At 40.9% G+C, this 27428-nt stretch overlaps 2 long non-coding RNA genes across 2 annotated transcripts; one reads left to right on the top strand and one right to left on the bottom strand.

Annotated features, from left to right (window-relative positions):
• Nucleotides 1-23375, top strand: LOC117959641. Its single transcript, XR_004659985.1, has 4 exons — nt 1-310; nt 10204-10218; nt 11284-11289; nt 23364-23375. It is a non-coding gene; the product is annotated as an uncharacterized LOC117959641 (long non-coding RNA).
• LOC117959642 lies at nt 4293-25484 on the bottom strand. Its single transcript, XR_004659986.1, has 3 exons — nt 25472-25484; nt 5925-5933; nt 4293-4398 (listed from the first exon to the last, which is right to left on the bottom strand). It is a non-coding gene; the product is annotated as an uncharacterized LOC117959642 (long non-coding RNA).
• Between the last annotated feature and the right edge of the window lie 1944 nt (nt 25485-27428).

Genomic DNA, 27428 nt, shown 5'->3' with positions numbered 1-27428 from the left:
GAGTAGCGTGACCTGGAATTTGGGAGAATTCAACGACACTGGCAGCCAAGTTGACATTGTTTACTGCCGTTAGCATGTAGTTACACGGACAATGTTAACACTACAGTGGCATAAAAAGAAAAACACTCCAGTCCTAACTCCTTGGAGCAGATGACCAATCACAGGAGACCAGCTTAGAGTTGCGTAGCACTTAGCCCAGAGTAGAGAAAACTGTTGATACCGGAGTGTGCAGAATAGTTGGAAATCTGAACGTTTTAGCTCACAGGGATGTCTCTAAAATACGTTTACTTCATTATTTGATTTTGGCCATGTTTACCATGAAATCCAACATTAGGACATTGAAGATATGACAGAAAGCATGGAAAACATAATGTGTAACCTTTAAAGGATTGAGGGTAAAGGTCTCAGGGCTCGACAGTAACTGTTGCCAGGTTGCCCAGTTGGCTTGTTGCCTTGTTGCCCTGGGCAACCAGATTGAGTCAATTGGTAACCATTTGGTGGCCCCAGGTTGCCCCCTTTGGCAACCACCTGTTCAGAACTTACATATATTTTTAATATAGAAACGTATCAAAACTTACAAAACTGGAAAATCTAATTTCAAAAGAAGTCAATATTTTATGTGGTTTTCTGCGTAAAGTTTAAACACTGTTTGTGCGCAACACAACCGCTTGTAAAAATCCAGTGCTAGTATGGCACAATTAGTAAATAGCAAAGCAGATTTTGGTGCCTCATCACAGTGCATCTCTGCTGCCTCTCTGATGTTTGGAAACAGGCGTTACAGGCAACCGAAAAATATCTGCATGTCTCGCTAATGGGAAATTATTTTGCAAGCCGTTATCTCATTGTTTCATTGTTAAAATGTGTGATATAGTTACATAAGAAATGAATTATTCCAAATATAGGCAGTTCAAAACATGGCAACCACGTTGTCAATTTTGGCAATCAAAAGCTGATGCCTGGTTGCAAATCTGGCAACCACTTTAAAAAGTTAGCGTTGTGCCCTGGGTCTTTTTTCAAACTAATATCTTCACAATGAACCCTTGACATCAACAACCACATGTACCTGTGCTAAAAAGCACTTCACTAAAGGCAGCGCAGCTAAAAAAGAGGATGCCGACACCAAGACGTATCAGCATGCGGACAAATCTGAAGCTTGAGTACATTAAGCGCACACAAATTAAATTGGCAACAAATGGTCTTTGACCAACTGTTTGTTGTCAAATGTCGCCATTGGTGAGTACAGTTAAGTTAAACTTTTGGTTCATTAGTTTCCCAACACCTTGCCAACCATTGGCAGGCAGGAAAGACTTTGTGATTGTTTGCCAGCGCAGTCACAGCCAATTACAGGACTCAGAAAGGAGAGGCATTAATCAAATCTCGAGTACGGTGGCAGACATCAGATTGCAGAGGGCTGCAAAACAAATATGTCACTGTTAGTGAGGCCTTACAGCACGCGTTTAGGGGATTGCATTAAGTAAATGGCTCAGCTGAACAGCAAGCTAAGCTAATGTGGAACAGGGGCCTCTGAAAACTATTTGCTTGACATGGTGGGAGGCGAAGGAGAAGAGAGTGAAGGAATGAAGCTGCCATCATTCTCCCATCCCTCATTTTCTATCTTTTATTAATTCCATCTGTCTATTTATCCACCTTTTTTGTCTTTTTTTATTTAAGCCGACAAGCTGAACCGGAGGGCGTGGGAGGGCTAGTGGGGGAATAAGGATGGGAGAATGGTGTAAGAAGGGAGGAGACAGATGAAATAAGATAAAGACGAGCAGCAGGGTGAGCGGCAATGAAAAAAAACAAGAATGTAGAATGGTTGTTCAAGGAGAGGAAACCGGGTTGAGTAAAAAAACAAGTTGGAGGGATAAAAAGGTTTGTTTGTCTCATGCACGCTGAATTTGACATAAATTGATGTATCAGAACGAGATATACCATCTTTTTTACGTATATTCTTTTTCCTTGTTAAAACCTGATGCTTACGTACCCTAGGCTCAAGCAGAGTGAAGATATCTTTGTGCCTAAGTGAAAAATGGGGGACACAATTTTTTGTAATTGAGAGAAAGATATGGTAGTATTTGCAACTTATAAACCACAATGCACAAAGGAATGCAGAGTGATTTGTATCCGTAAATCTGTGTTGTATCTGTGCCTCTACTTTGTGAGTTTTTAACACAAATCACAAATGAGTGCGGAGCAGTTTGTATCCGCAAATGTGTATTTGTTTTGTATTTCATAATTTCTAAATGAACTTAGTATTTTCCAATGTAAATATATTTGTAAATCTCCTTCTATTTGTGTGGACTTTTGTCTTTTGAGACAAAAGTCAAAAACAACTTGCGTCTCAAGTGACGATCCCAGTGCTCTCCAGTAGATGGCGGTAATGCAACACTTATGGAGGCTAACCGCTATTAAACTACACGAAGACTATGAAGATGCCTTGTCAAATGTTTCAGAGACGGTTGTCAGAATCAGCTTGAGGTTCCTCCGGGTAAGTTGATATTATTAGGACTTTGTCATCAAATACATTTTTTTTAGCGTTATTGTTGCAGTGACAGTTTGCTACAATTTGGAGTGTGCTTACTTTTACGCTTTTGTACAGCTTAAACATCGATGCTAACTTAGCACCCTGTAACATGAGCTTTGCCTGGTCTTTGTATGGAATTGGCAGTCTAAAATGTTATCAAGCGCTGCTTGAACCCATTGGCGATCTCGGCCGATATTACTGTCTTTGAATGGTCCCAGTTGTGAAGCTAGTGAATATATTTGGTATCAAATGAAATAAGATGATCTAATGAATCCATTGATACCAACCATGCCATGCTTGTCCATAACAGGGATAGATGAAATAAGGTACCAGAGTTGGACTATTTTCAAAGAAGTCACTCTCACCTCAACATACAAATTAAATGCAGGGACTCATACACATTTGTGGATGCACACCGCCCTGCATTCATTTCTAAATTGTGTTTTACAAGTTGCAAATACTTAGGAGACTGTTTTAGCACCATAGAGAGCCCTGCAGCCGTGTGCCTAACCAAGTCTCGCTCACAGATGAGTCTCATCTGAAATCTTGCGAGAGGTGACTTGTTCCATCTGTATTGTTGAAATCCGCGAAATATTTAGCCATGACATTGAAAATCTTTAATGTAACACTAAGCTACGCTTTCTATACTCTTCTATACTTGTTCTATAACACATAACAAACTCTTCCCGACATTCCTCTCTAACTCACAATTTCCACCGCTGTCCTACGGTAACAAGTCATCTCTCGCAAGATTTCAGAACGAGACCTCTCGTTGAGCAAGACTTGGTTAGACGCCATAACAAAGTAACAAACTCACCAATAGTAACTAAAGTAACAATATCAGGTCATGCTGTACACTAGTGTTAACAGGGATTTTGGACTCACATGCAGTTTAACCTGCTCTCTACATATAGAGCTTATTCGATTTATCATTGTTGTAATGAAACTGTAAGTCCTTAATGAAGCTGGTGACGGTGATATCGCCTTGATGACATACAGTACGGGGACAGCAAGAGACGAGTCAAAGCGGGACTTTATGGGTCAATAGCTGTCACAGCACAGGAGTCCTATGATCCGTAAAGCTGCCTGCTTAAAAAGATTATGACTGAACTGTGGGTGTTAGGCTACTGTGACTATAGAGGGTGTGTGTGTGTGTGTGTGTGTGTGTGTGTGTGTGTGTGTGTGTGTGTGTGTGTGTGTGTGTGTGTGTGTGTGTGTGTGTGTGTGTGTGTGTGTGTGTGTGTGTGTGTGTGTGTGTGTGTGTGTGTGTGTGTGTGTGTGTGTGTGTGTGTGTGTGTGTGTGTGTGTGTGTGTGTGTGTGTGTGTGTGTGTGTGTGTGTGTGTGTGTGTGTGTGTGTATAAATTACAGGGTAATGATATTAAAAGCACAAAGTCGTTTAGATGCCAAGTTAAGACACAATAAATCCAGTCATGGCTTCTACAGCCTGTCCTCACACTGGGTAATTAAATTAGATTTATAAGGCATATTACATCAGTGCTAGATACTTCATCCACCCTCAGCTCCTACACCATCCCTCCATTTTGGCCCGCTTTATTAGACGACCTGACAGCCAGCGAAAAATATGGAGGAATGTTTCAAGTCCCGGGCTGCAGGAGCACTGCACAAGGCACTCTGTCTTTCGCTGGTGTCAGTCGTGTCCACTGGTAATATATTAAGCGCTCCACTTCTCTGCAGAGCAGGGTAGTAGCAAGGGCTGTGGCTAGGACATAGTCAAACAGCTTCATCATCATCCACAGTCATTGTGAGTACTAGGGCCGGGTATTGCCAAAAGTTTCCCGATTCCATTCCGATTCACAATGTCCCGATTCAATTACATTTCCACTTCAATATTAATTAGGTTAGGGAAAATTCACTTACAAAACCAATTTTACTTATCTATGAAAGAGATGTTTAGAGAATGTATGCTGTTAAGTGTACATCAAGAAGCAACCCTCAAATATTTTTATAACGCACCAGGTTAACTTTTCCATTAAAGTGCCCATATTATGAAGAAAATGCACTTTTTCTGGGATTTGCAGTGTTATTTTGTGTCTTTGGTGTTCCACACGCATACAAACTTGAAAAAAACTGTTTTGAGTGGGAAACAGGTTTCTGAATGTCCTCTGCCTTCAGTCTCTGGGTGAGCTGCTAAAAATCTTCACAGTTTTCTACGTCACTAGCCAAGACGAGGTGGCTAACTGTAGCATGCTAGCTCGTTCTCAATGTCAAAACACTGCTACAACACACACTCCAAAAGAACTACTTCCTGTCCCTGTTCTGCAGGTATTACACAAGTGTCCCTCGTTTAGAAGAAGTCTCCTAGCTAACCTCGCCTTGGACTAAACAAAGCTGGAGAAAGAGTTACCTAGCTGATGTGATCTTATCCAGCTACTGAGCATGTGCGACTCCCAACAAAGATAGTAAAGATGTAGGATGTCTCACTCTGTAGCTAAAACAGAGACCCAAACACACAGGGTGAAAACAAGATCTGCTGCAATTTGGAGTAAAACCAAAATATGGTGTTTAAAAAAAAAATGAAACTATGTTAAACTGTTCTGGTACAACCTCAAAATACATGAATGAACCTGAAAATGAGCATATCTGATCAATCAATAACCGATATTAGGAAGCAATATGCATTAAAGTAAAAATACAAATCTTTTAGACAAACTCAACATTTTGGAAAGTTAGCAACTCAAACACTAAAGTTGCGTCAAGGAGTAAACTTCTATATTTGTGCGCCTGCTCTACCAACTGAGCTAAACCGGCCACTAGCACACTTTTTAGTTACTAATGCACATTATCAGTGAAATAAAACACAGATACAGATAATCTGCAAAATGCCAAATATCGGCCCAGATTATCAACCAGGCCAATAATTGGACAATCCCTACTCCAATGCCAACGTTCAGTGCCAACGCAGGTTGTAATGGCCGTTATATATGGAGTTAGTTTGTAGAGGTCATGGTAATGGAAACTTTAGGAGACAAGAGTTTACCTCCCCGTCACAGACATAGTTACTATGAGACTGTCCTCCCAGGCAGAATGGTATCGGCCCAAAATGACATGCAGTATGTTTACGTTCTTTAGTGGCCATAGTCATTATGACTAGCAAAGGACGGAGTCAGGAACAGAAAGAAGTGGCTAACAGGTCATCAGGACTGTCAACATTACATGTAGACACTAAATCTTGCTGCTATCTTGTCCTTCCTGTCCTGCGTGTTTGTGCCAGTATGGATCTAAGTATGCCTACTGAATGTGGTCGCCAGGCACATTTTTTCGTTTAGAAAGGTTAAACTTGTTGTTATTGTCCTAGCTATGTGGTTATTGTCCTAGATATGTGGTATGTTTTTACATTTATAGTTATTTTTACTTTTATTGGGTTAAACCTATATGTACTATTATAATCTTTTTAGTGTGACATTGTTCAACCTGCCTAGGGACAGCAGATGTAAAATAGCCTTTTGGATAATTCTGGCACATTTTACACTTTATATGTATTAATTAGTGTGCATTGTCTCTGTTAAATAAACCTAAAATAAAGAAATAAAAACAAAGTCAGCAGAGGGAGGAGACCGGGGAATGGGTGACAGACGCTTATTTTTGACATTCAACCTTGTTTTTTTACGCCTCACCACGATCGTTCCGTAACAACGAAGCTCCCCTAACCTTAACAAATTAATTTCAACCCAAACCACAATGTTTCCTTAAACCTAACCAAGTCAGTTTTGTGCCATAACCCAACCAAGCCAGACCCTAGCGTCACATAATCAAACATTCATTTCTTAAGTCTTAGCGTCTTTTTCCTAATTGTTTTGGATTCATATCCCACAACTTAATTGTTTTGGTTCACAATCCACATGGTTTCCACCCACATAATAGATCAAATTAAATAAGTTTAATGTAGTTGTACTGAGCCACTTCTGCAATGGAATATAGTTTGTAGTGTTCACAGCAACAAAAACATGGCATTTATCAAGTTTTTTTTATGTGCAAAACACACTGGAAACAGATTTCAATGGAAGGATTGTGGGCATAAAATAGAAAAAAACATTATTATTATTATTATTATTATTATTATTATTATTATTATTATTATTATTATTATTGATAAAGATCATGTGTGTGGGAGGACACTTATCTGCATCAGTTAGGAAACTTCACTGGATCTGATTGTTTTTAAATTCTGTCTTAAAGTTAAATAGTATAACAAAGGGGGGGGAAGGCCAGATAAAGTGAGAGCAGCGGATGGAGAGTAAAGCCCCCAACACACCAACCAGACGGCCGACCATCGGCAGAAGAGGGCAGTTGGACTGATCGGCCACCCCGAGTTGGACCTTGAACCAAAAAAGGACCTCAGAACACACCAAAGCAATGAGACGTAATAAGTCTCCATAACAGCGTGTGACGCTAATCTGTATTGCCGCTCAAAAACAAAAACCAGCAACTGATTGGACGAACGCGTCACGTTGTTCTAGCTTCTCTGGAAATTCAAAGCAAGACTTTGTTGGCTTTTTCAGAGTACGATCTCATAGTTTACTAAAATAGTTCACCGAAACGGGTTTTCTGAAAACATTATCACAAACAAGTGAGAACTAGGCCATGCAGTTGCTGAATCTGTCTTCATTTCAGATCAACAAGGTCAGTTTAAAAGATTTTCGTCAGATTTTGAGAGACTCTAGTCACGCTCAACCTGCTCTTTGTTTCCAAGCTAGCACTCTACCAATCAGATTGGTCACTTGAGTCCGACTGCCGGCAGTGCCCACCTTCCGATTAAGCGTATCAGGTCGGCCAGAATGAAGGACTATGGCCCCTTCGACGTAGGACGGCATGGAACACACCGAACAGACTCGAGTCCCTGACCTCACCAGACTGTCCGACGGCCGATTATCGGTTTAGTGTGTCACTGCCTTAATAGAGACTGGAGTTCATCCTTGTGTGGTTGATTTTAATGAGCCGTGACCCTTTTATTATCATTATTAATTAACAGTTTTCAACCAGCAGGTTGTGATCAATAAGTTAGAGTGAAACAAATTCCAATGGGCCATTGGAATCAATCAGAAAGAGTTCTCATCTACATAACTGCCTCTAAGCACCGGCCATTAGGGCTCACAGTTGGAGATGAGAGATTTGCAGCATTTTTAATTGGAACGACATAACTGAGACGCCATTTTTCTTCCTCCTCTTCTCACTCCTAATCTCTGAAATATTTTTTCTTTATCTTTGTATGCCGTGTTTTAGTAATTTTTCACCAGCTTCTTCCTAATAGGCACATATGTGGTGTATTTTACCATTAAAGACACCACACACATACGCTCACATCATAGTCCTTCTCGCCTCTTAATCAGACAACCATTAAAATGGGATTAGAGACTATCTGCCGAAATTCCCCATTTCCAAGCGGGAGATGTTTTCCTTGTTCACTAGGCTGTGATTTTCCTCTCTTGGAAAGCGACACAATCCTTTACACTTGACTAGGGTTGGGTACCAAACCATGTACTTTTACTAGTCACGTCCGTATTACAGAGTACTGGTTCAACTAAAATCTAACTATGCCAAATTTCATTACTTGGCTGGTTTGTTTGTTTGCCAACTTTGACATCCCGCCATGTTTTCCTCCTCACATGCTGCTCGTAGAGCTCACTGGCCGGCAAGACATTAATAGCTTCCCGGCTGTTATTATTAGCTGCCGCTGATTATGGATGTGGATTAGCCTGTGAGGCATTCAGGTTTATTCAGAAATAACCTCTCTCAGCTAAAGGCTGGAGGTAGAACGAGACACGACCCTTCTGATATTCCCTGGGTTTGTTTATTAAATCCCAGCCGCTAACGCTAGCTCCCGTTAGCTAGCTGCTGCCCCTGGACGCAGCCAGACGCCCAGTGTAGCTCCCTGTTAGCCCCGCAGCCCCGCAGCGTAGACCAGACTGAGCCCCGGGAGTCAGTGAGGCTGTGGCGGGGAACCACTCCTCAGTCAGCCAGTTTGTTTCAGCGATCAAAATGTCTGAATTGATGGTGCCTACATTGAAAGTTATAACGAGATAAGAGTCAATCAGTTTATCTGACATTTCTTGTGACATAAAGTGTCTTAAAATGTAAGCCTCTGCGTTGGTGTTCCAACTACTTTGGTCAAGTCTCAACAACTATTTGATGGATTAACAAAAAATTTGGTTTTGATATTTATTTTTACCATATTCATGCATTGTAAGAAATTTGGTTTGATCCCTTAACTTTACATCTCGTGCCGTCATTGGGTCAACACGTCTGTTTTTAACAAACCTTCAGTGGTCTCGCTCTACATTGTGACTTTCTAATTAGCAAATGTTAGCTTTTTAAAATGCTAGCTGTCTTTGAGAACATGTTAGCATGCTTTCATTAGCATGTAGCTCAAGCAATGCATTGTCAAAGTACAGCCTCATAGAGCTGCTAGCATGGCTGTAGACTCTTGTCTTCATTTTTTTTAACAAGCCCACATTGATTACCTACTGTTAGCTATTTAATACTTTCTGCCCGTTTACAAAGTTCCATATCTGTGAGGACCCAGCTCATTGTTAGGTTTGTTTTCCACAACGTTGGCCCGGTTGCCAGCTAGATGTTACTTTTTTAATTAAATTGCTATTGCCAATGATTTTTAGGCCCATGCAGATATTGCACAAATTGTAATTTACAAATAAGAGGGCCCTATTGCTTGAGAAAAATAATGAAAACCAACATTTCCAGCAAAAATCAACATTGAGGATATTTATGCTGATTTCCTTGCACAAACCGTTTTTAATTTCATTTTTCTGCATTCCCTTTCTCCCCTGGTCTTCATTCTCCTTCCTCCCCTCCTCTCATGGCAGTCGGCAGTGGAGGGCTACTTAGCACACAGCAGTTAATACCTGTCTAATTTATTAGCCTCCTGCCCCAGCCCTGAAGGGCCATTAGCAACACACACTGACACAGCACACCGGCCTGTGTCGTAATTTATTGTCTTATTACAGTGCTGCAGCGGCTTCAATTAATTATCCATTAAAGCGCTGCTGTCCCAGGATTTATGGAGGGGGCTGTTGGGGCTCTGAAAGAGGAATGAGAGGGAGAGTGGATAGATGTGATGAATAATAAGAGGAGGAAATATACGGGAGAGGATGAAAGATGGATTGTTTTTTGGGATGTGCTTTGGGTTGAAATTGGGATAAAAATAAAGTAGGCTGAAAAATGCTTTAAATAAAAGCAACAGCGACAGAGTCTGCAAATCAAATGCTGTTCTTCTCGTAAACAAATATCGTTTAATTGTGAGATTATAGATCACATTCAAGGCTGAAATATAATCTTTGCTAACAATTTAACTTCCAGAAGGTAATGCGTTATTTATTGTACAAACCCCGGCTAGTCTTCACACACAGCACTAACGTGGTCAGAAAAGGATTTAAAAAAAAAAAAAAAGCTATCGAGGGGGACACTGGCTACTGTGGGAAATAACGTCATTACAATTACAGCTTGAGCTAAACGAGTATGTTCAGAGATGTCAATAAACATAGCCATAAAGCTCAGCCTGTGGACAGGTTAATGGAATAGGAGGAGTCTAGCCTCCAGAAAATGATATAGTGATAGAAGTGATTTGAATAAAAAAAGGAAACATGTATAAAACCTGCTCCTAAAAGTACTATGTAGTTAAAGCTGCACTGATTAATATTTTTAGTGTAATGTGAAAGGTGTCGCTGATGGTGACGAGCCCACAGAGAACTATGAACACACTCCCTCCACGTTACGCACCGTTTTAGCGTCTTTTAGCCAGTTGTCTTGGTTGTTACGCCCCGCAACTTTACAGTTATACAGTTCCTCCAATAAATATATAAAATATGGAAATTAGTTTGATCCCGTTTTAATAGAGCTTGACTCATGTTAGGGACTGAAAGTGAGATATATCTCAGCCTCTGCTGCTTCAATTTCTACCATTTTTAGAATCAGTTTCTTGTGCTTTCAACTTTGTGGAGTTACAGTACATTGTTCTTAAAGTATCCAATGTACTACATTGTGCACAAAATTCTAAGTTCTACCGTTACATTATAAGTATCCCGGCACTGTACATACACAGAACATTACTTGAGTACATGTACCTCTTTGTATATCACACTAACAAACAAGCACACAAATTGCAGTGTTTTCTCCAAATAAGTCACACTATATGATTCATGTAGAACACAGAGCAGACTTATTGTACTGTATATACCACCTCGCACAAAAATAGAAACAATCCCGTCCTCAAAACCTGCATACTTTAGGCAAAATCTTCTGCTCCTCCCTCCACCATTTCTACCTCCACCCCTAACCACCATCTTCCACCCAAACACAATTTGTACAGAAAACAAAGTGTTTTCCTGCGCTGACAGGGAGAATGGATTACTTCCATTAGGTGCTACAAGAAACATTCTGTTGAGATGAAAGGCTTGTAAATTATTGCAGAAGGAGCTGCTGCTAACAAGTCTGGTGATCCGGGGCTAATGGGGTTCACATTCACTTAATGCATCCCAGCAATGTGACAAATCAAATGCACCCAACTGAGCATCATCATCACCTAAGATCTACCGTGATCCCTCCTAACCTGAGATTACAACATAATTGAATTAAATGAAACTAATAGAACCTAAAAAGGAACATGTGCTTTGTTTTTTATTTTATTTTACAGGGGCCAGCTTCCTTTGTCCTTCTGAGGATGAAGAAGTGAATGATTGACAGAACAAATCACAGTGGGCCTTTGGGTGACGGGTGAACTTGGCAGCACGTTGTCAACAGTACATCGCTGTGTCAGGATGTGTCGGCTGGTTGACTCACCATCGCAACTGCTGAGTGACAGGTAGAGCAGGTGAGACTGAGCTGCAACCATGCCAGTTCCTCCTCCACTCTCACAGTACTCACATATGCGTATACACACATTTTTGAAATGGTTGAGCGAGTCATTGCCAGAAAAATAACCGCACAGCAGGACTTAAACAGCCTAATTTGAATTCTGCCCTATTAACGAAGTTATTATGTATCATCCTCTGTGGACCATGAATGCCTGTAGTAAGTTTCATGGCGATACTTTTGACAGTTATATGTTTCAGTCTGGACCTAAGTGGTGGACAGACCGACCCTTTAATCTTTATTGTTTATTAGCAAATATAAGCAACACGCTAAACCAACTATGTGTTAGCATTTAGCTAAAAGCACCACGGTGCATAGGTACTGCCTAAAGGCTGGTTTATAGGAGCATGACGGTTCTACTCAGAGCATGCACTGTAGCACACGTTGTTGCCTACGCTGTTGTGAGGACATTATTCTAGCATATCTCTTTAAGAGAATATCATGGCCAGTACGTACTGCTCCCGAATTTCAAAACCGTCCATAATGCAATCTCGTATTTTATGAAATTAGTTCAACAAAACTTGTTTCTGAAAAGATTTAAGCAAAAAATAGGCCATCCAGTTGCTAAATCTGGCTGTATTTCAGATCAACAAAGGTCAGTTTAAAAGAATTTTGTCAGCTTTTGTGAGGTGCCGCACGGCTGGTCATCATTTGCATAAAATTGACTGGATTCAACTTTATGAAAATGAAGAGCGGCCAACTCGACGCCCCATTTCTCTAAAGTCCTTGTGACGCACCTAGAATGCATGGCACGGCTGCTCCCATAATAAGCAATGGAAAGCGTGGAAATGACGCTGACACTGGACACACACCTTGACAGGGATTAGCTCTGGGGCAAGTACCAGCGCTGGAAATGGAGAAACAAAGCGTCTCTCTTGTATTTTCTGACCAGGAAAAGCCGGAAAAGTTAACCCTCTAGTTGATTTCATGTTGTTCACGAAGGAGAAGCATCTGGAAATGAGTTGGAGGAAATGTGACGCTATTAAGCCATGTCCAAGCAGACAATCTAAGTCGTTGTGTTCTGCATGGCCGCAACGTGACGTTAAGTTTAATTTATAGTTCTGCCTTGAATGTACGTCGTGGTTATGTACGTACAATTCGCTGTACTCTGCGTAAAGCCTCCGCACTCCTATAAATTAGCCTTTAGAGAGCTGCTTCCTTGGCTGTGGGTTCTCAGTCCTGATATGTTTTTATCTTGTGAAGCCTCTTTGAGGACATTCATAGTTTTGATGCATTCAGTGATAATCTACTATGTAAATAGTCATGAACATAAAGGAAACGCTTTGAATGAGAAGATATGTCCAAACTTTTGGCTTCCAAAGTCCTTTGTCTCCCTTTGTTTAACTTTCAACCAAACCAACCCTGACACCAACAAACCCATCATCTATGTTTCCACGACAACAGCTTTATCATGGTCAGAGTTCACATTCATACAAATGTGATTCCTGTGCTGTTGTAATCTCTTTTCATCAGCTCGGAGAACAAGTCGTGAGCGCAATCACAATGGATTCACACGTCCTTGGGAAGAAAGAATATACCAAACATGACTTTCCTTCGCACCTCAGTGGTGTCGTCGTCCCCTGGGTGACGCAGACAGGAAACGGGAATGACTGCTTCCTGCCCGAGCCGGCTTTGAAGGCATGCTACGAGGCACGATGTCATGGCAGAGCGATGTTCCTGCGCTTTCACCAGGCTCTTTGTAATGTGTGATTTACAGCTTCCCCACCCCCCCCCTCTGCTGTTTCATCCATGATTTAGTGTTTCCCGGTCAGATGGCTATTGGCTGCCTTATGTGTCCGCTCTGTGCAGTCAGTTCGGTGCGTTGGGGGGGGAAAAAACAACACAGCGGAGCTTAAGGACGTAATCGGGTCTTTGTATATCAGCATTTTTGAACAGATCAAAACATGGAACGAAACGGGTCAAAATATGAAACGGATATAAACCATAAGTTCATATAGGGTCATCATGAGCGGTGGAGGAAGTACTGGTAATACAATTATCTCAAGTTCTGTTGTTTTTTATTACAAGCAACTCTTAAGAAACTCTCAAGAAGAGCTTAGAAAGCTTTACCAGACAAAGGCTCCACTATGATTTGAAGCTGGATTTGTTTTCTAAGATTATTTGAATCATCAGATACAAATCATAACACACACCACACAATTTCCAAAACATTTCCTATTCACTGTCAAATCCAGCTAGGTCTATCAGGATGATAAAAAGTGTTCTCTTGTTTTTCACTCGTCAATCTAAGCTAATCTGTAAAGAGTCATAGGAACGGCATCATGTACCATAATGTTCAAGGCTTATTTCCCTTAAATATTGAAATGTATGAAGGGAGATTGGTGTGTGATACTTCCAAGAGAAAACTCTTTTGTCCCCCAGGGGTTTGTTCACATCTATATCTCAAATCTTTCACCTAAGCCATCTGACTTTTTATTATTTCTTTTTTTCTTTCATGTCTCAATATTTCCATACTTTTTGTGTACCGGCCTCCTGACCCTCTCTTGAACACACGTGATCCTGTTAATACTCAGCACTTTCCCTGCCTTAACCTCTGACCTCGCCCCCCTCCCAACCCTCACCCTTACCCTAACCAGAACCTCATCGTAATTCTCTAAACCCATTAATCCTCAACCTTAAATGAAAGGGTGAGGTGATTTAAAGTTCAGCTCATAAACTCTTAACTGTCGTGTGGTTTCTATTTTTGCTTTATTTGGTCTTTTAACCCAATTACAACCGCATATTTATAATGGCTTGTTTTATCTTGAAATTACCTCAACAGCAAAACAAAGCCTTAATTAAGATGTAAATTTACTGACAATAACATCTGTACGGCAACGTGCTGTTGAGCGATAATTTCCTGTACGAGACAGACTCCCATTTCTCTCTCTCTGTGTCAGCTGATTGACAGAAAGCAGAGTGTGAACACTGAACTCAAGCACAACTAAGAAAATAAATAATAATGCAGAAAAATATACAGCTTTTAACTTTTCAGCCTGTTTGTAATTGTATCACAATCCTCTTTATATTATTAAACCTTGCAAGCTTTCCTAAAATACAGAGTAAAAAGTAAAGACTTATCTTAACCTATAATAATACATGTATTCTAGTGGTTATATGTTTATCTGTAAAGTAACAAACTGACAATATTTGCATTTGAGTTTTTGTGGAGCAGAGGTATAAAGTAGCAGAAAAGGATTAAACTTCAGTTCATTACAAGCACGTCGATGGTCTTTCCGCCACTGGCTGGATGTCAGTGGTATATTTGATGCATTTAGACACTCCATAGCTGTATAGGATAACTTGTATTTTCCAAACATGCAAAACAGTAATAGCCTTGCAGGTCTTTTCTTAGTCTTACTCAACTGTCTTCCATATAAAGAACTAAAAAGCTGTTTCATGTTTGATTCATGTTTTAATCCCAAAAATATTTTGTAGTGTTTTAGCCATATCGCAGAGCCAGGTTTGCAAGTACAGAGAAGTACACGCCTTGTACTAAGGCTTGGGTGGACAGCTCTTGATGACGCCAAACACCAAAGTCTGCCCTCGGGCTTTTGTCTCCCAAAGACTAGCAGACACTGTCAAAGTGGCTTTTATTTTCACTCCAAATCCTCTTCCTCTTCCTTTTCCTCCTGACCTCCTACTTTATACATGTCCTTGTTGTCATTCTCTCAGCTCCTCGTCCTTCCCTCTTATCACTCCTCTCCTCCTCCCACTCCTTCTTCCGCAGAGAGAGAGAGAGAGAAAGAGCGAGAAAATACGTTTATGAGAAAGTTTGTTTTACTGTCAACATTCAACAACTCTAACTAATGATAGAGTCACTGGAATAGAAATCCTGCTTATGAATAGCTGCGAGAAGAGAGTATAGTAATGCTTAATATTTCTGAATATCACAGTATTGCTGTGTGTATCCATTACTATTTAATTGCTTCAACCATTTATCCATTAGCTTCATATTTTAACTACTTATTAATGTTGTTTCTCTTACTACTATTTTTGCAACTCTCCAACTTTATCTAAATAGTAATGGAGGAATGTTTTACATTTCAACCCATTTTCCTTTATTTTTTACCCTTTTAAAGCTTTAGTGTGTAACTTTTGTATAGTAATGAACATCTGTTCCATTCAAGCCATTGCCAAATGAGTTGTTAAAGCGCTAATTGAGACTATCGGCCCCACACGACACTCTGTATTTCTCAGCATGGCTATGTTCAGAAACTGGAGTCGTCCGTGGTCTTTCGTGTGCAGAAGAAGATAATTACCTCTTCTAAAGAGTCCATTATGTTTTTTTATTACTTTGTGTCCTCCTTGGCTACTAATAACTGTGTGGAGGAGGGGTGGGGATGTGCGATCACAGAAGACTTGTATCACTTGGACGTACCGCCAGTTTTGTTGTAATTACTTTGAAACCCCGCACTTTAGTTTTAACACTTTCGGCTTGCTTATTTAACCATGTAGCTTAATAGTTTGGGCTGAATCTTGACTGTTTATCGATAACCTTTACATAACAACCGTTACTGTATCCAATAGTTTAGCTTACTATTTCAACTGTTTATCTATTGGTTTTGAGCTGGTAATGACTTTTAGCTAACTCAGTAACTTCTCTGCTCACTAGTTTTCACGGTTAAAACTGCAACAGGTGGTGTTTATCTGTTCAATATGTGGCTACACATTTCTATTGTTTCAGCTTAATTGAGTAGCTCCTTTGGCGAGGATCACTGCAGTTAAGTCTGGAAGTATGTGTGCGTGCATGAAAGTGTGCTTTTGTGTGGGAAGTCCAGGGCCAGCCTGGCCCTGATCCCTCCCTCTCATCACTGCAGCGCCTGTTTTTAATCTGGGCCAGTGATTTATGAAGGAGCTCAAACTGTGTATATCTCCTCACTTCCTTTCATTTCTCACATGGTTTGTGCTCTGCTGGATGATAGATTTATCTACACACAACCCCTGCATGACTAATTAACTCTGAAATATCAGGGCCAGATGTGGAACTGAAAGACGGACCCCAGAGTGCTTTCTCTCCCTCTCCATCTTGCTCTTTCGTTTTTATAACTGTTGCTTGTGATTTTTCTTCTTTCTTTCTTTGTCCCCTCTCAACATTCAGCCGTAATATTGCCGATAATATGACAGGGTGTTTGAGGGGAATGTAAATGTTGTCCTGACTGAAACAACAAATCGACACCGTTGGTAGTTTTGATTTGGCTGCTAAATAAATGTCTTTGCCCTTTTACGACATGGGTTTGTGACAACAACTCTGCTACAAATAGCTCTTCAGTAACATGCACCAGGCGACCACACAAGTAATCACTCAGGCCTTAAATAAATCCCCAGTTTCACTTCACTGCATCATTGTAGCCACTTATTTGGTGCAAATTTAAGACAAACAAAAAACCCAAACCGTTTATGCAAACATCTATCAACTTTGACCTACCATACTTATAGTAGTAGCCTGAAAACCACAAAAAATGTTTCACATTTTAAGAAATGTCTTTAAGAGTTGGTATTTCTGTTAAGTAAACTTAAAACCTGCTTAGCTGCGTCCAGGTTCAGGACCGAATATTGGCCTCAGCTGTACTTCGTATTTAGTGCGTATTAGCTGATGTTAGCATGCTAATACGCTAAACTTACCGTACGTTCACCCCGCCACCAACTTGAGCGTCTAAAGTTACCGGAAGTCATTCATTTTCAATAGAAGCCGGCTTCTCTCAGCTGCAAGGAGCGTCATATCTGGCTGCGTCGCGTTTTGGGCATTTTGAGCGTGTTGAGCCTCAATCGGAAAGTTGAAATTTTTCAACTTTATGGTAATGAGCTATGACGCAGTACAGCGGCTAACCCTTCCCACCAATCGGTACATAGACGTCCTCCGTGCTGGCTGATCCCAGAGAAACATACAATGTAAACTTTCATTCCTACCAAAAGATTCATTCTGAGTGGGTTGCTGGGTTACCTATCGTTTATAATATAACGTTGTTCGTACATAGGAACCAGTTAACGTTACCTCCCGGTCACATCGTCTCTAATGGTCCGCTCACAGTGAAGTTCTGCACGGGTCACTAGATTAGTCTGGCGGCTGCTCGCTTTCTCTGCACGCGGCTAACGAGCGAGCTAACTGCTAACAGACCCCGCTGCGACCAATTAACAATACAACTTCTGTCATTGTATATGTAATTTATAAAGGTTTCTAGTGTCTGTGTATTGGGCGTGGCTGCGTGTGTTTCTCCCGGTGGAACAGAACGCCGCCAAAATTGCTTTTTCTGTCCACTGGATGGTGCAGTTGATTTTTTTTTTTTTTTTTTTTTGGTAAGGTCAGCTGAGGTGATCGATACAAAGTTTTCCTTTGGACATAATTCAAAGTTCAAAAAAAGGCATTTGTCGCAATATGTTTAATATCATAATGTTATGTAAGTATCATGATGATATCGTATCGTGGTGCTAATACTTTTTATTTAACTTATGTATGAGTTTTAATGCAGGATTTTATTTGTAACATAGTATTTCCACACTGTAGTATTGCTATTTTTACTAGAGTAAAATATTTGAGTACTTCTTCCACCACTGGCCTTCGTGAGCATGTTAGCAAGGTGATGCTAGCATTTAGCTCAAAGCACGACTCTTCATAAATACAGCCTCACAGAGACCCTAGCTGTTGTTTGGGACATTAAAGATAAAATGGTTAGTAATAAATTGTACTCTTTATCTAAATTAAATAACTAAACCTAAATATGTTTTGGCTACATTGAATCATGTGTACATTGATGTGGAATCTGGCTAGCTTCATGCCTCATGGAGTCTGTCTGCATGAGATGAGTCAATACACAACCTCAACAAGGTCCTCACACACCCCCATAAATCCCCTTTATGACAGATTAGAGAGAGCAATGGCTTTTCAACTCGTTTACCCATAAATACAGCAACACACTTAGCTGGTTTATTCCTCTCTCCTCAGACGATGTTTATAGCTTTCACGGACCAGCAGTGAATATGTCTCTTACTGGCTAAAGTCCAGCCTGAACTTCAAAGCAATGAAAAAATAGAGCCGCTCTGTAACGGAAAAGCAAAACAGCTGTGTGCGATGTGATTTAGTTTTCTTCGTTGCAGAGCCGGTTTTGTTGTGAGAAAGAACAAACCCGAAAATTTTGCAAAATATTTCCTGCTGGAGAGAGATTTCCCACGCCAGTTTTTTCTTTTCTTTTTTTTTTTTTAAAGTTCATGTCACATATTTTGGATTAGAAATAAAAGGGAGGAAGTAAGTGAAAAGGGAGGGAAGACGTGTGAGACAGAACAGGTTAGAGAAGGAGCCAGGCGAGGCGTCAGATCTGATGTGGGCGTTTTTTCCTGACAGCTGTAATTCTCCAGACTACAGAATTTCATCAACAGCAGTTGCATTTAAGCTGCGCCGCGGGCCAGTGGCGCTTTCAAGTCTCCTTCCTCTGACAGGTAGATTTATTAGTCCTGAAATTTGTACAGATCACACGTCAGTCATGGCAAGCTGTCAGCGTGTTCTGGCTTTCTCTTAAGGTGGATCTGCCCGGAGAAGGTTCACCCATCAACTCCCCTCCCTCTTTCTCTCTCCTCTCCCAGAACTTACTCAGTTTATACCCTCCCATTTCAAACAAGATAATAAAAAGGGGCAGAAAAGGCAGGGAGGAAACTGAAAATTAATCTTTTTCAAAGTGAAGACTTGAGATATGAGTCATGATGACCAGCAGGGGTGGGAGAAGTACTTAGATTTTTTACTTAAGTAGATGTGCTAACACCACAGTGGGAAAATACTCGACTACAAGTAAAAGTCCTGCATTCAAAACCTCACTAAAGTAAAAGGGTGGCATTATTACCACTACTGTGTAACTACTGTGATACTAAAGTATCAAAAGTAAAAGTATTGATTGTGTAGTAAAACGTTCCCTCTCAGTGTTTTACTGTGTTTGTGGCGTCTCTGTCCTGTGAGGACCACTTATCTCTTAAATGTCAACCTTTCATGGTGTCAGAAAAGCAGTCCTGTTTTCAGCTTTGTGACGATGCTCAATCTTTCTCAACACATAAAGGAACACTTTATCCTTCAGTTTATCCCAAACATTTAACATCAACACACCTGGAGATACGTGGTTTTTACTAGACAGGAAGTAAATGAAAATATGTAATCTCAAAAGTAACTAAAGTTGTTTAATAAATGTATTGGAGTAAAAAGTATAATATTTGTCTCTATGATGTAGAGGAGTAGCATGTGCATGTACCTTGAGTAAGTTAAGATAATGTTGCCTGCCATATGTGCAAGATAGTATTTAGTTTTAAAGGGGTAATAATTGTGTCACAGGGTAAATAAAAGAGCTATTACCCCCCTTTAACTTCTTAAAGATTGCTCAGATTCAGATTGCTTGGCCTGTAGTATTGCTGCTTGAAACTTTCTCCAGAATCACTGTAACCCAAAATGACGAACAGAAGGCCCCTAAGGCACTTAGCATCCACACTGTAGGCCCTAAAGCCTACTACTGACTTACTGTGTAGCCTACTCCTATTTGTGAAGAGAGAGAGAGAGAGAGAGAGAGAGAGAGCGCATTTGAGCAACAGGACCCAGGGTGAGCATGAAGGGTGAGTCTGAGTGAGAAGGAAGAAGTAGTGAATTTACAGCTCACAGCAACTTAATATAATATAGTGTCTATACTATCTGGCGTCAGCAAAAATGCCTTTTGGTTGAGTTTCCTTAAAGCGAAATTATCGAGTGAGTTTCAGCTGTGCCTTTATTATGAAGGGTAGAAATAGTTTGTTTTTATTGAGTTTTCTCTCAGCAAAATGCTGAGTGAATTTAAGATAAAGGGTAAACACGGAATAGCCTTTTCAGCGTGTTTTTCCCTCAACCTTTTTTTACGCTCCCTTTTAGTTGTACTCACAGTTCAACACCCACACTTGTCCAAACGGCTCCAAATTCCAAACTCTAAGTGCGTTGTGTACCCAGTAAACCAAGTGTGAAGTAGATTAATGAGATATTTCAAACCTCCATTGCTCTGCTGACCATCTCAGTGACCTCTGGCCGCTGGTTACACTCCCAGCATGCCCTGGGGCTTGAGGTTCACACCTGGGTCTAGACCAACAAACACAGTCAAAGGTCAACCTTTCCTTTCTTTGCTCTTGTCTTTAGGTCTGTGCTCGTTTTCACCTTTTCAACTCTCCAAACACCCTGCTGGGAGCAAAAGACAACTCCTGCGTCCACCTGGATCTAATTTTCTAGTTTTGTGCGTTTGAACATGCGCATGTGTTTGTGTTTGTATGGGTTTTTGTGTTTTCATGCAGTTGCTTGTGTTGTAAATTATCCAACAAACTGGCTGCAAATAACGGTCTTAATGCGAAGAAGCTACAACTTCTGAACATCATGGAAATTGTTCTGATTTTATTTATTTTTATTTTTGGTGAAACAGTTATTTCTCTTACAGAGGATTAAATAAAACTGAATTTTGCCACACTGCTAACAAAGTTGGTGTTGGTAAATGTCTCATATTTGTCCGTCAAAGTTCACCAAACTTAATGCTAGAAATATGCTGTTCTATACTGTATACTAGCACCGGGCCTTTACCGCAAAGACTTGGCAACATAGGAATAGATTAACTATATATTTTGATGTTTTGTTTTTTTAAGTAGAGTCTCATCCGCTGTTTCTCTGAATGACTGGAGAATGACCCCATGAAGCTGCTCCCTGCTGCTTTGAAGCACTCAGTAACGCTTCTGTGGTTGCTGGTGTCTTCATGTCCCTGTCAGGTAATTAATGGTTTTCAAACCTGCAGGCTCTCAGCCAGCGTTACTCATGAACTCTACAGGAATTCAGTGCACACACAACCATGAGGTGATTGTGTAAAGGGACTGTAGCAAATGTTGAAATCTTGGGACTTTTCCTAACTAACCATATTTCCAGAGTTCCAAATGCAAAATTTTGGACCTCGCCACACTGTTGTGTGCAGAAGATGGGAGAGACATTGAAACCATGTGTTTCCACACTACATTGTGACCTGGGGAAATCTCCCAAAATCCCCAACACAAGCCCCAAGCGCCTGCCACCAAGCATAGAGTCACCGGCCCTCCTCACTTCAAACCAGATTTTCTACTTCCCGTGCCAAGCTGCTGCCGTATCCCATTTATCATCAGACCTTGATGGACCTAATGTGGAAATCCATTATCACACCAGTACTATTTGCGGCTTCACTCTGTTCTTTCTACGGCCTTCATCACGGATCCACAGCGTATGCCTCCAAGGGGCCCCCCAGCACCCCGTCTGGTCTGTGCTGCCCCGGGGTCATCCTCCTGCTTTAGTCCTGTTCACCGTTGTCAAAAGACATTCTCTTAGTGTCAGTACACAGAATAAGAGACAGTAGGTTCAATGTAATGGGTTGGGATCTAAATGAAAGAAGTTTTGTTGGAGAGCCACACTTGGTTTTTCAAGGCTTTGAATAGATGTGCTTGTGCTACAGTTACTTGACCTCTCTGTGCCCAAGTCTGAACAATCGCTGCTGTGTTTACAAACTCTCAGATGCTTCCTTTTACTGTAGTTTATGCCTTCTACCACTATACATAAATGTAGAACATAAATTAAGAATCTAACTGCTGCTGAAGCTTTGCCTTTTTCACATACACACGCACACACACACACACACACACACGGAGCGTTTGTTCCTCTCGGTGAACTCTTCACCCCAGCTGCCACCAGAAGGCCGTCACGCTAAATTATACCTACTACGTTGTTTTGCGTTCTCTTCTCTCTTTGAATGACAGATAGGCGGTAAGATCAGAGCGATACAGATTAACTAGCTGTTTATGTCTTGAAGGTTTTTCTTCCACACTTTGCAATTAGATTACAGGCTGGTCTGAAACGCCAGAGGAAGAGAAAAGACACTTGAATGTCTTCCTCTCAGTTGCAAACCAGATATGGCACTGCCGTCATCATCTGGTGAGGAGTTTGTCTGAATAGAAAGACCATTTGACAGATATGCCTGGTTGTAGGCTACCTCTTTTCCATAGCTGTTGCCTGTGAATCTATGTTCATCTTTCTCTTCTAGAAGAATATCTGTTGTTTTATTTTGGGCTGCACAGCTTTTAAAGTAGTGTTTTAGATCAGTTTACCAAGGCTAATTCCTGAACTGTGGACTCGTTAATTACGGCCTGGCACACTTTTGCCGCAGTTTTGAAAGGCAGTTGCTTTCCACCGACTGCAAGACCCCAGGGCATGCTGGGAAACGCATGTCTCTCAGCTGACCTAACAGCTGATTGGTTCAGAATCGACTCAACAGGATGACGTTTCACATAAACTTTTTATTGTTTTTGCATTGGAGGGATTTTAATTGCCAATTCTCTGATTTAAAGGCTTATTCTGTACGGAACACATGTTGTTTGGCCGAAAGTGACGTTTAGAAGTCTGAGAGACCAAATCCGTTCAGATCTACAGTCTGTTGTTTATTAACCTCTGCAACAGATCACATGTAGAGCATTTTAACAGCTACTCTGTCATAAAAAAACAAAAACAACTGGAGTCTGTGTACAAGCTGATATAAGCGTCTGATAACATTTTATTGAGCCTGAAGGCTGCGGAAAACGACTGGAAACTGTCCGATTTGACTGCAGCTTTGTGTGTGTGTGTGTGTGTGTGTGTGTGTGTGTGTGTGTGTGTGTGTGTGTGTGTGTGTGTGTGTGTGTGTGTGTGTGTGTGTGTGTGTGTGTGTGTGTGTGTGTGTGTGTGTGTGTGTGTGTGTGTGTGTGTGTGTGTGTGTGTGTGTGTGTGTGTGTGTGTGCGTACGTACTTAACTTGCAGACCATCTCATAGCTTACTTTGACCTATGATGCAATTTAAGAGATTTTGTATTGATCTGAATCAGCAAAGTAACTAAACTTAGCAAATAAATGTAGTGGGTAAAAAAAATACAATATTTCAATCCGAAATGTAGCGATATTAAGGAGCAAAAAATGGAAACACTCAAGTAAAGCACAATTACTTCAAAGTTGTACCTGAGTACTTGTGTACTTAGTTACTTTCCACCACTGGTCAGCTCAGATCAGTAGCTGCCTTTTCAAATGGAGAAGTGTGGACACGGTGAAAGATAAACATCCACATCTGCTTCATTTGCACTAAAGCAACACCTGCTAGCTGACTGACGGTGAGGTCTGGTGGATTTCGGCCCACCTTTGACCAAATCAAAGCACCATAGTAAACTGTGTTAACTGCTCCTTTTGTCAAAGCGTCCTGTGCACTCGTGACTGATTTAAGGCCAACGCACAGCTGTTATAAACTGTCATTTATTGCGATCTGCTTGAAAAGCACAAGCTGATTAAAGCAAAGCAGCACAATGGATTGATGGGGACGCCAAGATAGCCCGAATATAAGGCCAACAGAATTTTGAAAACCTAATTATTCAGGAATTATTTAATGTGATACTCATTCCTTTGAGCATGTACTTACTTGCTACTGCCAAAGAACAAGTTATGTGTTTGGATGTTAGGTTTTGATTTCCCCCCTGACACCAGAGATTGAGGTGAAAAATACAGAAAAGGGATATAAGGTCGTTTTCTAACCTGTGTTTCTTAGTCAGTTGAATCAGATCACAACAATCGGGTTTGTTGTCTTTTGTGTTACCTTTGAGCAGATACGGAGCACATCAGTTGTAACCTTGTGCGGACCTAAACAACCAAACTCGGACCCTTTTGAAAAAGTGTTCGGTTCATTTGTGGTACGAACTTTATCAGACTCCGCAACTTTGAGCTAAATGCCTCATGCAGCTAGTGATGAGTGTATTGGGATTTAAGTTATGTTCAGACAGAAAATGAAGCAAATTTTGTTATTTGCACAAATTTGACTGTTGGATTGTTTGTGTAGCCAATGTAAAGACGGAACAGATATTAGCAGTAAGCTAGCCAGAAACGGAGGCCCTTACTTTGAGTATTATAAAGAGCTGAAGTCCTGACGTCATCAGCCAACATATGGCTGCAGGGGCACTTTGCGTACGGAGTTGCAGATCAACAGTTTGGGTAGATGGCCACACCTGATCCAATAGTTTTAAACTTCAACGGAGTTAATACTTGTCAATGAAGAGAGGCCAGACTCTGGTAGGACCAGGCTAACACCTGCCCCACTTCTACAAACAAGTGTGCAAAATGTTCAGTCAGTGGCTGATAGGGCTGGGTAGCGTTCAAAAATGTCCGATACCAATACTGTGACTTTAATACCTGTTCCTAAACTACAAATTTTTATTAAAAAAATAAAAAATTAAATGAAATTACATTATAACATTACGGCTCAAATCCTTTCATTCACTACTCAGCTCCTAGTACGTGAGCCCATTTCTGTGTGTAATGTAGAGATTTTCCTGCGTGTACTTTAACAAACATTAGATCTTACATTAGATTAAAAACATTAGATCTTGGTAGATGCATGTCACATGCTTATGGCTCACAAGAAATTTTTCAATACTCAATACTTTAGAGGCAAAAACAACTGAGGGAAAAGCACATACAGTATGTTGAAAGAAACATTTTAAATGTTTAAAAGCAGTCGTATGTTCTGTTGTAGAGGATAACGTCAGACTGGTTGACTGGACTGTGAAAGCAACATTGGAACCACATTCAAACATTTCAAATCCGGCTTCCTTGGCAGCTGCAGCCGGTCACATGAGACAAAAGCATCTCCAGATTGTCACGATCAATCGCCTCTCTTCTTTCAGCTTGTCTGTCTTCACCGGTGCTGTCTGTCTCTCTGGCTTACACCCTGGACCAGGGGGCTACTGGATACTGTGTCAGAGTCTGTAAACTCCACCTGACAGGGTGTCGCTCCAAGCAACACGGCTAATGTTACAGCACTGCTGAGGAGCCAGACAAGGAGGGGAAATATAATGTTTGACATTAAAGATGACATCTTACTTATTTTCTTTCTCCTTTCATCACTTCTCACATCTCTCTGGATATCGAAAGGCTGATGGGTATCCGTTGCTGAAGCTGGTGTTTGTCCACAGTGGCAGATGTTTCAAGAAAAAAGGTAGAGACAGCGAGATAGAAAGAGACAAGCATGCAGCATTGTACATGAAATGTGCTACAACACCAGTTTGGCTTCATAGCTCAGAGCAAAATTATGACTCTGGCAGCTGCTTGGAGAGTGACAGAAAGCAAAAAGAACAGGACTGGAGAAGCCTTTTTGTGATTTGAAAGCTTCTTTCATCCCAAGCTATCAAAGCTATTCAAATCTGTTTCACCCTCCTTGTCTCTATCCGATTCCTGTCTTGGTATTTCGGTTGATAACCTTTTGAAGAGGAGCTCCGCGGTGAGGACAACAAGGAGGAACGTCTTCCTGTCAGCACCGCTGTGATTGAAGGGCTTTAAGCTATCAGGCGTTTTTTTTAAGAGATTCCTGCGTAATTAATTCAGATCCTCCTTATCGGCTGGAATATAAAGACGGATAGCGCAGACAGGGACACTGTCGGTGTCTGTCTGGGTCTGAGGGAACCGAACCGTGATTGTTTGGGCTGATTTGAGATAGATGATCCTTTTTGTCACACCCTAAACTGAATCCTCAAATGAACATGCCCCGAGGGTGAAGGGAGCAATATAAAGACTGTGGCCTGTCTCTCAACTCAAAAGGGGAGGCTTGACATGATGAGCCAAGGCCCCTCTCACACCTTTTAAGGTGATGGGAGAGCAAAATGTCAAAGAAGAAGACAACACAGTGACACACTGGCTGACGTACAGTGTAAATAGAATATATCCTACTGTTGTGTTAAAGACACTGCAACATCTTTCTTTGTTATTAGTCTAAATATAAAAAATGTAGAAACCCAATCTCCCACTACTAATATTTCCCACATTTGCGTTATTTACATTAATTTCTTTTAGTTACGATTGTGACGTGGCTCTTTCTGGGTCAATCGTGGGAGAATTAAGCAACAATGGCGCCATGTTTTGTTTTCAACCGTAACGATAAAGCATTTTTGACTTCATTACCGCTCTGTTTGGTCCTTCTGACGGTCTTCTTCTCTATGGCAATGGTAGCTGAGGCTCATGGGTACTGTAGTTTTTTGATGCCAAACTGACATTAAGATAATTGAAACTAGCAGCCACAACATAAACCTAGATGATTAGAGTTAAGCTAATCATTAGATTAGGTTCAACTTTATTGTCCAGAGTACAGGTACCTATAACTAGAAGTGCAGCATAATATACATATGTGCATAGAATAAACAGTAAGGGAATGTGCTAAGATATACGCTACAAACAAAAACATGTCCGGTACATGTATAAGTACAAGTGTTGGCAATAGTGAGACATTACACAGAACAGGTAAGCTGAGTGCATAGGCGTGATTTTAGCACTTGTTGAAACATTTTCTAGTTCGTCTTCCGACTGTTTTGGATGGCTGTTGCTTTAAAAATAACAGGAAAAATGTAACTTTAGCAAAGATTAAACCGGATTTTGCTGGATGAAAGTCAAATTGCTTTAAAGAAAGGACTTGTTTTCCCTTGACAGATTTGTAAACATTAAACCACTCTTGATTTCATAATGTTGAACACCTCAGGCTGAATTCATCCATCTACGCCCAAGACATCCTCTTCTTACTCTTTTCTGCAAACACCAACCCTCCTGATACACAGAACCGTATTTCCCTCCGTCTCAGTCAAGTATCTAGCCGTTCTTTGCTGGAGTTTGAAATGAGTACCCACCCCTCTCTCTCTCTCTCTCTCTTTGTTTTCGGTTCATTTTGCTGCCTGTGCACAAACATGTCTGCTGTCTGCCTGCATGCCTGGCAACCAGCAGGTTTGAGGCCTATATTTAATCACCACAAGGCTTAACTCTCTCTGTCAGTGACGGCTCATTTCACGTGGCGGCCCTGGACTTCTCTCTTCTCCCAATTCGGTGCCAAATACAATAATTCCTCTCTTTCGTTACCCTGCTGTATGTTATAATTTCCCTATTTTTCAATGTCAGGGCCGGGTTTTTTGAGGAGTTTTTATTAAATTTCCTGCTGGACGCTGCTGCCGGGGCCATTTCTTTTCACTGTCACCA

This window comes from Etheostoma cragini, chromosome 16 (genome assembly GCF_013103735.1).
Source record: "Etheostoma cragini isolate CJK2018 chromosome 16, CSU_Ecrag_1.0, whole genome shotgun sequence".
Lineage (NCBI taxonomy): Eukaryota > Metazoa > Chordata > Actinopteri > Perciformes > Percidae > Etheostoma > Etheostoma cragini.
The sequence above is the reverse complement of the archived record's forward strand: the minus strand, read 5'-3'. Positions and strand labels throughout refer to the sequence as shown.